General features: G+C 44.7%; 1 pseudogene; it reads right to left on the bottom strand.

Annotated features, from left to right (window-relative positions):
• Window positions 1-1371: 1371 nt before the first annotated feature.
• LOC121104033 lies at window positions 1372-2494 on the bottom strand (annotated as a pseudogene).
• Window positions 2495-12807: the final 10313 nt, after the last annotated feature.

The following is a 12807-nucleotide window of genomic DNA, read 5'->3' as shown; positions in this document are numbered from 1 at the left end:
TAGTAGTTATAACTCCCAAAGTTAGAAGCTCTCAGAAAGCTGAAATTTTGTTTTTCTTCTACATCTCAAAACAACTGCAAATAAGAAAAGGAAAATTCTTTTCAAAAGGCACTACTATCACCATGGTGAATTACATTGGAACAGCACAATGACTGCACAAAATGTCTTTTAAAGAAATACCCCTTCCAATAATAGTAATAGAAAGAAATTCAAATCACTTTCTCCCCTGTTGACAACTCTGATCTTGGCACTTCAGCATCTGGTGATTTTCCTCCTTGAGTGACCCGCAGTCTTCGTTTCTCAAAGGCAGCGCTGGAATTACATGCTGCTAAGTGACCCTGTAGTTTATAGTGCCTCTCTCCACACTGCCTCCAAATTAGTAACTACCCCGAATGATCGCACCCCACCCGACTTTTTGCTACACGGGATGCCGAGGAGTCGAGAGAATCGTAAACTCTTGTACTGGACAGAGCTTTCCTTCTTTCGTGAGTCAGTGGTCCTCATTCTGACTTTGCTATCTAACAGCTGTAAGTCAAGTGACTTCACCCCTTGTGCCCAGGAGGCCCAAATATTTGCTTAACAAAAGGAATAAAACAGTAATAATAACAACTGGAACGTATACAGCTTTTAGGATGTACAAATCACTGTTCCGATCATTTTGCATACATGATTTATCTTAATGGTAAATACTATTATTATCTTCCTCTTACTGATGCATCTGAGTCAAGAATGTTTAAGTGATTTGCCCGAAGTCACACAGCTGGTAAATGGCAGATGGAGGATTCGCACGCAGCCAGGCTGACTCGGGAGCCCGCTCCACCATGGTACCAGACGCCTCTCTTAAACACATGTCTACGGTGTGCCAGACACTGCTCCGTCACCTCAAATACACCAACTCATTTAAGTTCCTTGACAGCCCTGTGAGGAAGGGACGATCATGAGCCTTATTTGCAGATGGGCCACAGAGAGGTTAAGTAATGTGGCTAAGGTCACACAGCTAGTAAGTATAGAGCTGGATTCAAACCCAGTCCATGCCTTGAACATTTATACCAGGGTTTCTCAGCCGCGGCACCATGGATATTTTGGGCCAGCTAATTCCCACTAAGAAAGTGGGGAACTTTCTTTTTTATGTTAAGATTTGACTTACAAGCCTTCTTTGTTGTACAGAAAGTAAAAATGCTTTGGCGTAACTAGCAGCCGCTGACGGTTGACTCACTGACCACAACAGCCCATGCTCAGCAAGAATCTTACACGAGAACCTAACAGGACTTAACAATTTTGTAGGGGTGAAGTCCCCAAGTTGATGGTGGATTTTAAAGAGGGACCAAATGGAGGAAGGCAGAATGTCACCGGAACTATTCTTTGGCTCTTTGGGTGGGTGGGGTCCTGTGGTTGGTATCACAGATACCCTTTATTACTATTATTACCTTTATTACTATTATTATTTAAACTGCTACCAGTGAGCAGTCCAACCAATCTGAGCAGTTCTTTCTTCGCAGGTTATTTTGGTCTTAATCATCTTCTCCTTCATCATCAATTTTTCTTTTCCTCTTTTACCTGCCCACTTCCTTAGTTTTCTTCCTCTTCTTCCTCCCCATCCCCTTATCTTCATCACCTTCTCCATCATGTCCAAAGTCTTCCTCCCCACTGACTTCACCTGCATCCTCCCCCCTTTTACACCTGCTTCTTCCTCTTCATCTTAGTGGTTATCAAACTCCTCCGCCGCCTCCTCACCACCCTCATCCTCCTCCTCTTCTTCGTCCTGCTCTTCTTCGTGCACACCATTCACCTGGGCATCTGAACCAGGGGCTTCTAGATCCTCGTGGCGCCAGCCATCCAGGTAGGTCAGCGAGGGAAGATGCCCTCTCCCTAGCCATTCAGACTAGCAACCCCACAGTTAAACAGGTCCAGGCTTTTCAGACATTCCTACTTTTTCAAAGGTTCCAAGGTGCTGATACTTTGCAGTAGAATGCACTAAAGTTCAGATGTGTGGGATTTGAAAGGTTTTCTGCTAATCTTTCCAGACCTCCAAAGATGCTATTGTCACCGAGCTCAAGTTTTTTTTTTTTTTTTTTTTTTCAATTTAGGTAGCTGGGGGAGATGGGAAACTGAAATCAAGCCTGCACTTAGGAAACTGAGCAACTCTAAGTTCACAAATTCAGGGTTCAGCCTGCAACTTTCCCGTCATTCGATCATTCGTCCAACAGCTGCGGAAGTCTGGTTCCTCCGCGCCAGGTGGAGCCGCCTCTTCACGTCCATCGTTCCCTCTAACCCACTCTTCAAACTTCACTTTCCGCGGAAGGGCGGAGGGGTGTCAGGCATCCGGCCTGTGCCGGGAGGGCCCTCGGACGGTCCCAGGCAGCGGGCAGGGGAGCGGAGCCCCCGGAGCCAAGTGACTCCCGCGAGCCGAGGGAATCCGCCGAGGGAAGGGGGCAGGAGCTCCGCGCTGGCCTCACTACACTGCGCTGAGATGTGGGGGGCAGCTCGGCTTGACTTGGCCCGATGCTGCCTTCCCGTGAATAAATAAACCTGCCAAATAAGGAAGTGGGACAAGAAAAAGGACTTCACGGGATCTAAAGTCCCTCTGATCTCCAAGAAATGACTATGATTATGAATTATGATTATGGAATTAGATAGAAAAATTGAAGTGGAGGTTCATACACCAGGTCTATTCATGATGATAAAAACTCGGCCTTTCTCATCTTCTTAGAGACAGAAAGACAATTTTCAGCCTAATGGTGATGTCCATAATTGACTTGAAGGACTTCTTATAAACCCAGATAACTGTCTCCCACAAAGATTTCGATCAGGTAGAAATAATTTTCCTGCTGTAACCCACACCATGAGTCTCTGCTGCTTCCCTCCCACTAAATCCGACACATCATAGCAGTCAGAGCTCTGGAGTCACACTGACTGAAGGGCTAAATACTAGCTCTGCTACTTACCTGCTGTGTGACTTGGGGCCAAGCACTTGATCTCTCTGAGCTCCATTTTCCCCATCTGTGCAAAGAGGGGATAATGCCATCCTTGGTGAGGATTGAAGGTGGTGACTTGATGAGGTGCTCTACGCAATACATGCTCAACGCATGCCAGTCGTGGCTATGTTGTTATTATTCAAGATTCAACTCAACACAGAACATAACTCTTCCAGAAGCCTCCAGAACCATCGCATCTAACTACCCCCACTTCTGCTCCTCCGTGTAACTCACGCGTGAAATCGACAGCCCTCAGATGGGTCCTGTGTACCTGGAACCATCGTGACCACGGTTCTCAACCAGAGGCCAGATTAGAATCATCAAAATCGCTTTTTTAAAGTTATATTTTCCTGGGTTTAATTACACTCAGGGGTGAAGTGGGGTGAGAAAGGGTGAGCCAGCAGATTTTTTAAAACTCCCATGATTCTTATAGGCACCATTATCTCAACCCCATCTGTGAGCCTCTAAATCATCTGCGAGGAACCACTGGATGCCTTGTTTTAAGAAAGTCTGGTTACGTTCCACTATTCTAAAAATGTTTAAGGAAAGAAATACGATGCCTTTATGAAATGGATTATAAACGAGCAGGCTTAGCCAAGAAGCAGTTAATGCTAACAGGGTACTGATGATTTAAAAAAATAAGAGAGGGAGTGCAGTTAATTGAAGAAACTAGTAACTTTTGAACTTTTTGCTAGTTAAGAAGATATAATCATAGGTTGGATTCAGGTTTTACAGAGACTAGGAAAAAATTGCAGCCTTGACTTTTCTTTTCTCACTTGAAAGAGGAAAGATTAAGAAATAGTATGTAGAGAAAAAAGGTAATTTTAGGCCTTGAAATGAGCAAGGCCAATATTTTTCATGAAGAGAGATGGCTAAGGGGGGCTGGCCAAATGTCAGGAGGAGGACACAGAGCCTTCACCAGGGTTATGAGCAGCCAAGCCTTGAGTGTCCGCCATGATACTTTGGACAAGCCAAGGGCCCTGGGCTTCTGCCCTGAATCAACTGGGGCTGCCAGACAGTCAAGATTACCCTGAGGGGAGAGAGAAAAAGAAAAACTAAGCTAAGCAGTGGTGGATATGTTGAGTAAGGGAGGAAAAAAACCAACATTCAACTTGTATTGAGAAGATATGTACGTAACTTGATAAATTGGCCCAAAAAATAGCAATCAGAAATTATTGGATTCTATTCTTCTCTTGACAGTATTGTTGCTAACAGAAAAGGCCCAAGTAGTAAATTCCTGCAGATTTCTGATTCAGTTTCACCACACCATTACCACTGAACAGTTGACTTCATGGTAGCTATCAGGACTGTAAGAACAGTGCTCATAAAAACATAATCAGCCTTGAGATAAGCAGAAGAAACCATCCCCAGAGAATTCTCCTGGAGGAGCAATGCTGAGGATAGAAGGAAGCACGTGGGAAGGGATTCCAGACAATAGAACTAACATCTCCCGAGATGCAGAAGACAGGGATGAGGACGATGTGGGCTAGGGGACAAGTGAGGTTATTTAGCTTCAATGTTAAATACACGGAACAAAGTCTGCATTTAACTGATCCCATTTGGGGAACTGGGTGAAGAAAGCCCTCCTGCATGAGAAGGTGCCAGAACTTAGTCGTGAGTTATTCTGGTGAATGAGGGAGTGAGGGTAAATGGAAAATTCTGGGCAAACCAAATAGTATGGCCAAGCCTGGATGGTTGAGAGAACAAGTTTTGTCTGAGGATCTGCACATCTCCCAGCATAGCTGGTTCCTAGAGTTCAAGGTTAGTGGTGGGGTGACCCTAAGGAGGAAGTTGGCATTTTGACGAGACCCGCATCATGAAAGGCATCCTTAGGTTTTATCCTGTAGGCAGTGGAGCTCCTTATTTATACCAGGAATCTCCACCCTTGGGCTGAGCACAGACATGACAACCTCAACCAGCACCCAACAAACAGAATTTGCTCTGCTCACAGGTTCTAGGAAAAGGGTCAGGGCAGTCCACCAACTGGCTTGCTCATTCTGACAACTGGCTTACGGCCAAGGGAGACACTACCCACCTCAATATTTATGAGTGATCCACTGGTATCACCATACCTTTCAAACTGCTAATTTGGTTTGTCAAGATGGGGCATCCTATTGCTATTATATTAGCTCTGATACAAAATGTCGGCTAGTAAAGTTTTCAAATTGCCATAGCTTCTGTAGCTTTTGAAATAGTTCCCAACCTCATTCAGCCCAGAGGGAGGGGTTTCAGAAAGATGTGTGCACTGAGTGAGGTCCACGAGCTACACAAGTGCTAGTAAATGCAAGACCAGACCTAGACTCTCATCCAGCATATTATACACAGGGGCGGAGATGCTGATTCCACGACAGCCCTCTAATTCCATTCTACAACTAAGATTTCAGCTCCACTCAGAGAGGCTTTTCCCAGCCAAGCAACCCTCCGGATGCCTCTCTAAATCTAAAAGGAGGGATGCAGAGCACCTGAGAAGTGGCAGGCTTGGTTGGCCCCAGGAAGGTCACTGTGACATTGCCATCAACAGGAGGAGGAAAAAGGAAGTTCTGAGGGGCCCACAGTTATAGAAAGCACAGATAAATAGTCTCTACTCTGCTCTGAGAGGCAGGATTGCAACCCTGGGCTGCTCCCCAGTGGGGTTCTCTGGGGGAGAAAGCAGAACAGCCCCTGAGGGGAAGGAGTATTTTACCACTGACGTTTAGAAGTGCCAGCTCATGGTGTTAACAGAAATGGTCCAACTTTCAGTGGATACTTTAATAGTTCTAAATTCTCTACTAACAATGCATGAGTGTGGACCATTCCCAGCCTCTTCTTGCACTTGGGTCGGTCCTGCTCCCCCGGTCCCTGGTGCAGCAGACGGGCTGGGGTATCAGAATGATAAAAGTGAGCCCCATTTGGCACATGGCTAGTCAATCAGCAGTAGCATACGCTCTGCCGCTTAGGCACTGCAGGCCATGTGCCCTCTTTGAGACTAAAAACAGTTCAGCTATTAATGCAGAAATGAATGGGTTTTCAGATAATCACTTCCGTCTAATGGCCAAACTTGATCTCTTTATTTATTCATTTATTCCACAAACATCTACCAAGCATCTCCCTTACGTTAGGTGTGGTGCTATCACTGAGGTCCAATGTCTGACGAGACCAGTGTCTATATGAATAGACAAAGGAGACACAGAGTGGTCAGGGTGCAATCTAGACTTGGGGGCGGGGGGGTGAGGCGTGGGGAGTGGAGGGGTAGGGGTGGGCAGGGTGTGCAGCATGCCCAGAGAACAGTTTTGAAGAATAATTAGAGTTGGGGGTATGGCAGTGGAGTGGGAAAGGAAGATTCTCAGGCAAAAGAAACTGGTCCAGTCCTGGGGCACAGGGTATGGATGGGGGGCAGTGTGAGAGGAGGCTGGACAGGTGCGCAAGGGCTGGGCCTGAAGCCCTAGGTCAGCCTAAGATGCTTGGATTTGCACAAATCAAGACTTGCTCATCAAACCCTTAGCGTGCGTTCTGCACCGGTGGACATTTTCAGAGTTTCATTAAATATAATGAGGGTGCGGACACTGCCCTTTGCTGAAGAATTTTTTTTTAATTTTTTATTATGTTATGTTATTCACCATACAGTACATCCTTAGTTTTTGATGTAATGTTCCATGATTCATTGTTTACGTATAACACCCAGTGCACCATGCAATATGTGCCCTCCTTAATACCCATCACCGGCCTATCCCAGACCCCCACCCCCCTCCCCTCTGAAGCCCTCAGTTTGTTTCCCAGAGTCCATAGTCTCTCATGGTTCATTCCCCCTTCTGTTTGCCCCCCCTTCATTCTTCCCTTCTTTCTACCGATCTCCCTGCTATTCCTTATGTTCCACAAATGAGTGAAACCATATGATAATTGTCTTTCTCTGCTTGATCTATTTCAGAATTTACATGTACTTGGTTATTTCCATCATTGAAGTTTTAGCGCTTTGGTGAAATCCTTGCAGAGTCATGAAGTCACTGCAGATAAATCAGCCAATCTGTAAAGAACATGGATTGAATGCCCAACTTCCTCAACGACCTTTGCTCTTTCTTCTCAGTCCTGCCACGCAGGCTCAACATTTCAATATCATTTCTGCACACCCTTTCTCGTTTTAGTTACCCCTGTGTCCATTTGCCCCCTTCCATTCCTGCTGCCGCTTCTGGTGTGCAGAGCCATCCCTTCTCAAAGGACCCGAGCCCTCATCCTCTCTCCAGTCCCTCCCAAGCCACCTCAAATTTTGCTTCTACACAGCGGGAGCCAAGTATTGAAGATATTCTTTGGATTCCAGCATTCCTGGCTCCAAATTTCAGAGGTTCCCCACTGAACTCAGCATCTGGCCCATCCTCCTACCGGTGGTGCCCAGGCATGTGGCTCCAACGTGCCTCTGCCCACTCGTCTTCCACCACTCACGCTCACGCAGCTATGCCCCGGACCACCGTTCTTCGCATGCACCCTGCATTCAGGATTGGTTCCAAGGGTGTGCAACCCGTGCCGTCCCGTGACCTCTGCCCTTGGAAGGTCCCACGCTTGGGCGAATGCTCTGGCTGCCCTGTCTTGAAATTCACAATGGTTTGTGAACAAAGGGTCTAGCATTTTCGTTTTGCACTGGGTGCCACAAATACCTTGCCTGTGTTGCCTGCCTTACTTCCCCATCTTTACTCATGATCTCCCCATAGAAAGGACCTTAACCGCCCACTTCTGCCTGAACCTGACCTCTCTGTCAAGGCCCAGCTCAAATGCCATCAAGTCTTTATCAGCCGCGCTTGAAGTAGGCTCTCCTCTGGGCTCCCCCTCCAGCACTTCACTTTTACTTCAAGCTTTAGCACTTGTCACACATAACTCACGATGTAGTTGTCTGGAAACGTGCCTCCTGGCCCTCACCACAGGGAAGGCAAGCTTCTCTAAGGATGGGGGTGGCAGCCATATTCTTTCACGTCTGTTGCTCCTCAGTGCCCGGCACAGAGAAAACCCTCAACATATTCCTGATGAACTGAATTTCCCTGCCCGGAATAACCCAGTGATTTCTCAGCCACCAGGGCCTCTTCTTCCTGCGAGCGGCTCCCGGCCCCTCCTGGTTCTACTGACAGTACCCATGGTAACTTCTGGCCCTCTCCGAAACAATGGTAATGTGAGAATGGGCACGAGGCAGTCACTTACTTGAGGAGAGCGAAATGATTCTAGAATCAGTCACGCACATGAAAAGCAGTCTGGGTGAAAAGGAGGGGGACAAAACCAATCTAAATTTGAAAGTTCATAGGCCAGCAAAAGTTTCCACAAAAGAGAACTGATTCCCAGTTGTGCATAAAACTGTTCCTAAAGTAACTGGTATGCCCAAGAGGCTTCCTGAGGTTGAAGACTTCTGCCAAAAGAGTAGCCGGTGCAGTTCAGCCTAAATGTATTCCCCTAAGGACCATAATGCATCCAGAAAAGGCCCAACTATGACATGCGCTCTCCCCACATTTTTCTTACAATACATCTTAATCCGGTCTGGTCTTTTTCTTGCTTAAAAGCCTTCTGACACTCTCCTTACTGGAGAACAGAGTCCAAACACCTTAGTAAAAAATAGCTAACATTTATTGAGTGCTTTCTTTATACCATGTCAAGCATTTTACAGAGCTCATCTCATTGAATCCTAACAGACCTAGATAACAGGCACTACACTTCAATCCCTAGAGAGGTTAAGTAACTTTCCCCAAATCACACAGGAACCAAGGGGTAGAGCGAAGATTTGAACCAGGTGGTCTGAGGCCTGGGCACTCCATCCCTGCACCAGGCCTTGCCTACCCAGGCAGGTGCCAGCTCTCACACCTCTCCTCTGTCCCCTGCCCCTCACTGAATCCCTTTGGCCTTCGTTCCATACCCTGATTGTGCCCAGTTCCCTCCATCAGTCTCTGAGCCTTTGTCCCCAGCATGTCCCTTATTCTGGTGAATATGACACCCTCCACTCGGGTCTCGAATTTGAGTCTTAGGACTCCTTTCCGCTCTTAAAACACTGATACTACAAAGAGCTTTTGTTTACCATGTTAGAACTTAAGTCTGAGAAAATTTTAAAATATTCATTTATCCACTTAAAAATAATGACATGTTCATTATATGTTAACATAGATAACATACTTTACAAAAACAGCAATACTGTCCAAAACATTAAAAAATTAGTAAGAAGAGTGTTACTGCTTTACATTTTTAGAAACCTTTTAAATGTCTGGCTTAAGAGATGACAGCTAGATTTTTACACCTGCTTCTGCCCTCGACTGAAGTGGTATGTTGTACTGGTTCAAGTATATGAAGAAAAGCCAATCTCACACAGGTATGTAGTTGGAAACGGGAGGTATATATGTATATATTTTTTTAAAGATTTTTTTATTTATTTATTCGACAGAGATAGAGACAGCCAGCGAGAGAGGGAACACAAGCAGGGGGAGTGGGAGAGGAAGAAGCAGGCTCATAGCAGAAGAGCCTGATGTGGGGCTCGATCCCAGATCACTGGGATCACGCCCTGAGCCGAAGGCAGACGCCCAACCGCTGTGCCACCCAGGCGCCCCAGGGAGGTATATTTTAATAGCCCTTTCAGACAACTAAGGACACTCTTCTTTGCTACTATCCTAAAATTCAACAAATAGTAATTTTTTCCAGTTTAATATGGAATCTGAAATCATATCAATGAACTTTTCATACTGTGTTACATGAATACATTGATCTACTTTGTACTTTGAATGGATCTTTTACCCACGTATGATTTTGTGACATCACACATTGGTCATTCGGAAAATATGAGTTCATAAGTTATGCAGATCTTCCAAAAGTCAACACTTTCCATCAAAGAATACCAAAAAACCGTATTCATTAATATCACTATCGACTGCATCATACAGTCTTTAGTATTGGAAACTGTCACACTCGTGATGGCAGTTACTTGTTTTCCGTAATTCTAATTTTCCTGGAAAGCTTTAATTTCATAATTGGCAACAAATACTGTCAGTCGTTTTCCTTGATGTGATGGGCTCACCTCACTGATTTTCATAAAAATGTCTGCCAAATACCCAAGTCTGGAAAGCCATGCTTTGTGCGTCAGTTTTTCTTTCGAGTAAGAATGGTGGTGAAACAGCAAGAAAGGAGACCCTGTTGCAGCTTGGAATCCAATTGCACAATTGCTTTTCCTTGGAACGACCGTATTTCAGTATACATAATAAGTTCTTTACGTATGCTTCCCATTTTGCCACACAGAATATTAAAATAGATACTCAAGGGTCAACTTTTACTAAATTTAACTATTCTTAACACTTCATCAAGGGCATTCTCCAGTAAAATCACATTTTTTTTTTTAAACAAGTGCCTGACAGTGAAGAATTCAATGACAACTAATGCAGTTTGGGACTGCCTTGATTCATGCTAAGGAGCTGGCTATTTGCACACCATTGCTTTTGTACCATCAGTGCACAGTATGAACACAGTAAAACAGGCAAACAACGTCTTTGCATTATTACGTAAATAGTTGTGACCTCGCAACCTCCTTGAGGTCTTGGGAACCCCAGGGATACAGAGATCCTGCTTTGAGAACTGTCGCCCTTACATACCTCTTTAGAGCCAATTTGAATGCTCCTTCCCTGAAAATCTTACCACCCCTCCTTCTGAGCCACCGCTGTAATTTGCACAAACATCTGGCATAGAACTTATAATATTTTATGACGTATAGTTAATTATATCGTCTTTCTCTCCTACAACTGTAAGTTTCTCTAGGCAGAAACCATGTCTTATTTATCTCTGAATACCAAGTCCTTAAGAGTGCCAGGCACATAGTAAGGGCTTGATAAATGCTGTTGAATGAATGAATAACTTGTACGGTAGATTGTGTTTTCTAAAGATAGTTATGACACTATGTCCCATCACATTTCCTCTTCTATATTCTTGCCACACACTCATCCACAGCTTTGTTTCCTTCTCTTTTAACCTGCTAGGTTTTGTGACTGCACCAACCTTCAGAGCATGGTAGGAGAGATGCCATGTGACTTCCAGGGCTAAGTCTTTAAAGTGCCATGTACTTCTGCCTTCATCGCTGGGGACAGTCACAGTTGCAACCCAGCCATTATAAGGAGAAAGCCCAAACAGCCTGTGGAGACGCCTACATGGAAAGCAACCTGGGTCCCTGGCTCAAAGCCCGAGCTGGGGAACCAATTTGCTACCCATGTGAGTGAGCCATCCTAAAAAAGGATCATCCAGTGTCCAGTTGAGCTGAGCCTACTGACAACAGGTGGGACAGAAATGAGCCACCATGTGAACCACTGACCAGCTGCAGATTTATGAGCTAAATAAAAAAACTGCTACTGTTTTAAATCACTACATTTTGGGGGAATCTGTTATGCAGCAACGGATATTCCATTCACTTGATACCTGAATTATCCTCTTTACCAATCCGTCAGGTCAGAGAAGACAGAAACTATGATATACGTACTCCCACATCTAGCACAGGGCTATACACATTGTAACTGCTCAAATGTATCTGCGGACCGGAAGTCAGCACTTGTTTCAATATAATCACAGATCAGACACATGGAATGGAGGAAATGCCCCAGGACACAATTTGATACTACCATCCCCATTAGGAAATAACATGAAATGTAAAGCACAAGCCATAAAACCCTGGTCTCCCTATTTTTTCCCGTGAATTAGGCTACAGAAGGATTTTAAACAGTCATTACTAGACCCATGTCTTCCTACCTACCTCCTCACCAGCTCAGATGAGAAGTGTGAGGTAGCCAGTTAGGAAGTCAGACGAGGGAGGCCAGAGAAGACAGGCAGATGGAGGCAACGTCGGCATGTGTTTACTTTTATAACTGCTATTTTTGTGATTGGTTCCATTTGTAAGCAACCTTGCTTTATTTGTGGCTTAACATTATTAGCTAAATTAAGAAAGCAAAAATTGTATTATGTATTTTTAGCTCTAATTTAAAACTATAAAAGCAATTTCACAGGACTTGCTTGTTTCAAGACAAGACACACTTCGGCTGAGCACATCAGTAGAAGTAAACCAAATATGGCAGTGACAGTGGTTCCAAAGAAATGGAGACCAAGGAGTTCGTGCTAGTTTTATTTGGAAGTACCATTCCTCATATACTAAGTTTGGGTTTGTAGGCATGTTTGAGGGTGGCATGCTAAACTCAAAAAGTGTGTTACTGGCAGAGAGATGTTCTAAGTAACGATACCTCCAAAACTTCTGGGGCAGCATTTCCTTACACAAGGTTTAAAAAAAAAAAAAAAACAACCCTCAAAACCAAGAGAATTCTTTGAAATGAGAGGATTGCATTAGAAAGCCACAGAAGTAAATGTTCAAAATTTTACCTATTAATGCTTTGCAGGCTTCTAATAAAATAGCACTTTGGGTTGTTAAGGCAAACAACAACAACAACAAAAACCAAACCCACACGCAATCAATAAAACCGTGAAAATCTGCATCAGAGGTATTTGCTTAGAAATGTTGGGTGGATCTGTGGCAAAGAAGGTCGCTCCAGCACCACTTTCAAGTGCTATCACAGTAACGCAGCAGGCTGGTTGATACGGAAGACCAGCTCTGAGACCAAATAAAGCTAGCAAAGGATTCCTCATTGCAACTTGACAAGTGCACCCACACCACTAAGAAGGCAATCTTTCAGTACATAGATGATTCGAACATGATGGTGATAGGAAGGAAGAATCCCTTTTTCCCCCCATGCTCATTGCCAAAAGACACAACTAGCTCTCACACGTATAAAGCTAAGAATTACATTGTCAACAGATGTGGTTTGGAGTTTAAGTTTCGTGTAGAGGACGTTCTGATAGCACAGCTGCAGAGACA

The sequence above is a fragment of the Ursus maritimus genome, unplaced genomic scaffold (assembly GCF_017311325.1).
Source record: "Ursus maritimus isolate PB19 unplaced genomic scaffold, ASM1731132v1 scaffold_2, whole genome shotgun sequence".
NCBI lineage: Eukaryota > Metazoa > Chordata > Mammalia > Carnivora > Ursidae > Ursus > Ursus maritimus.
This window is presented reverse-complemented; position numbering and strand designations above follow the sequence as displayed.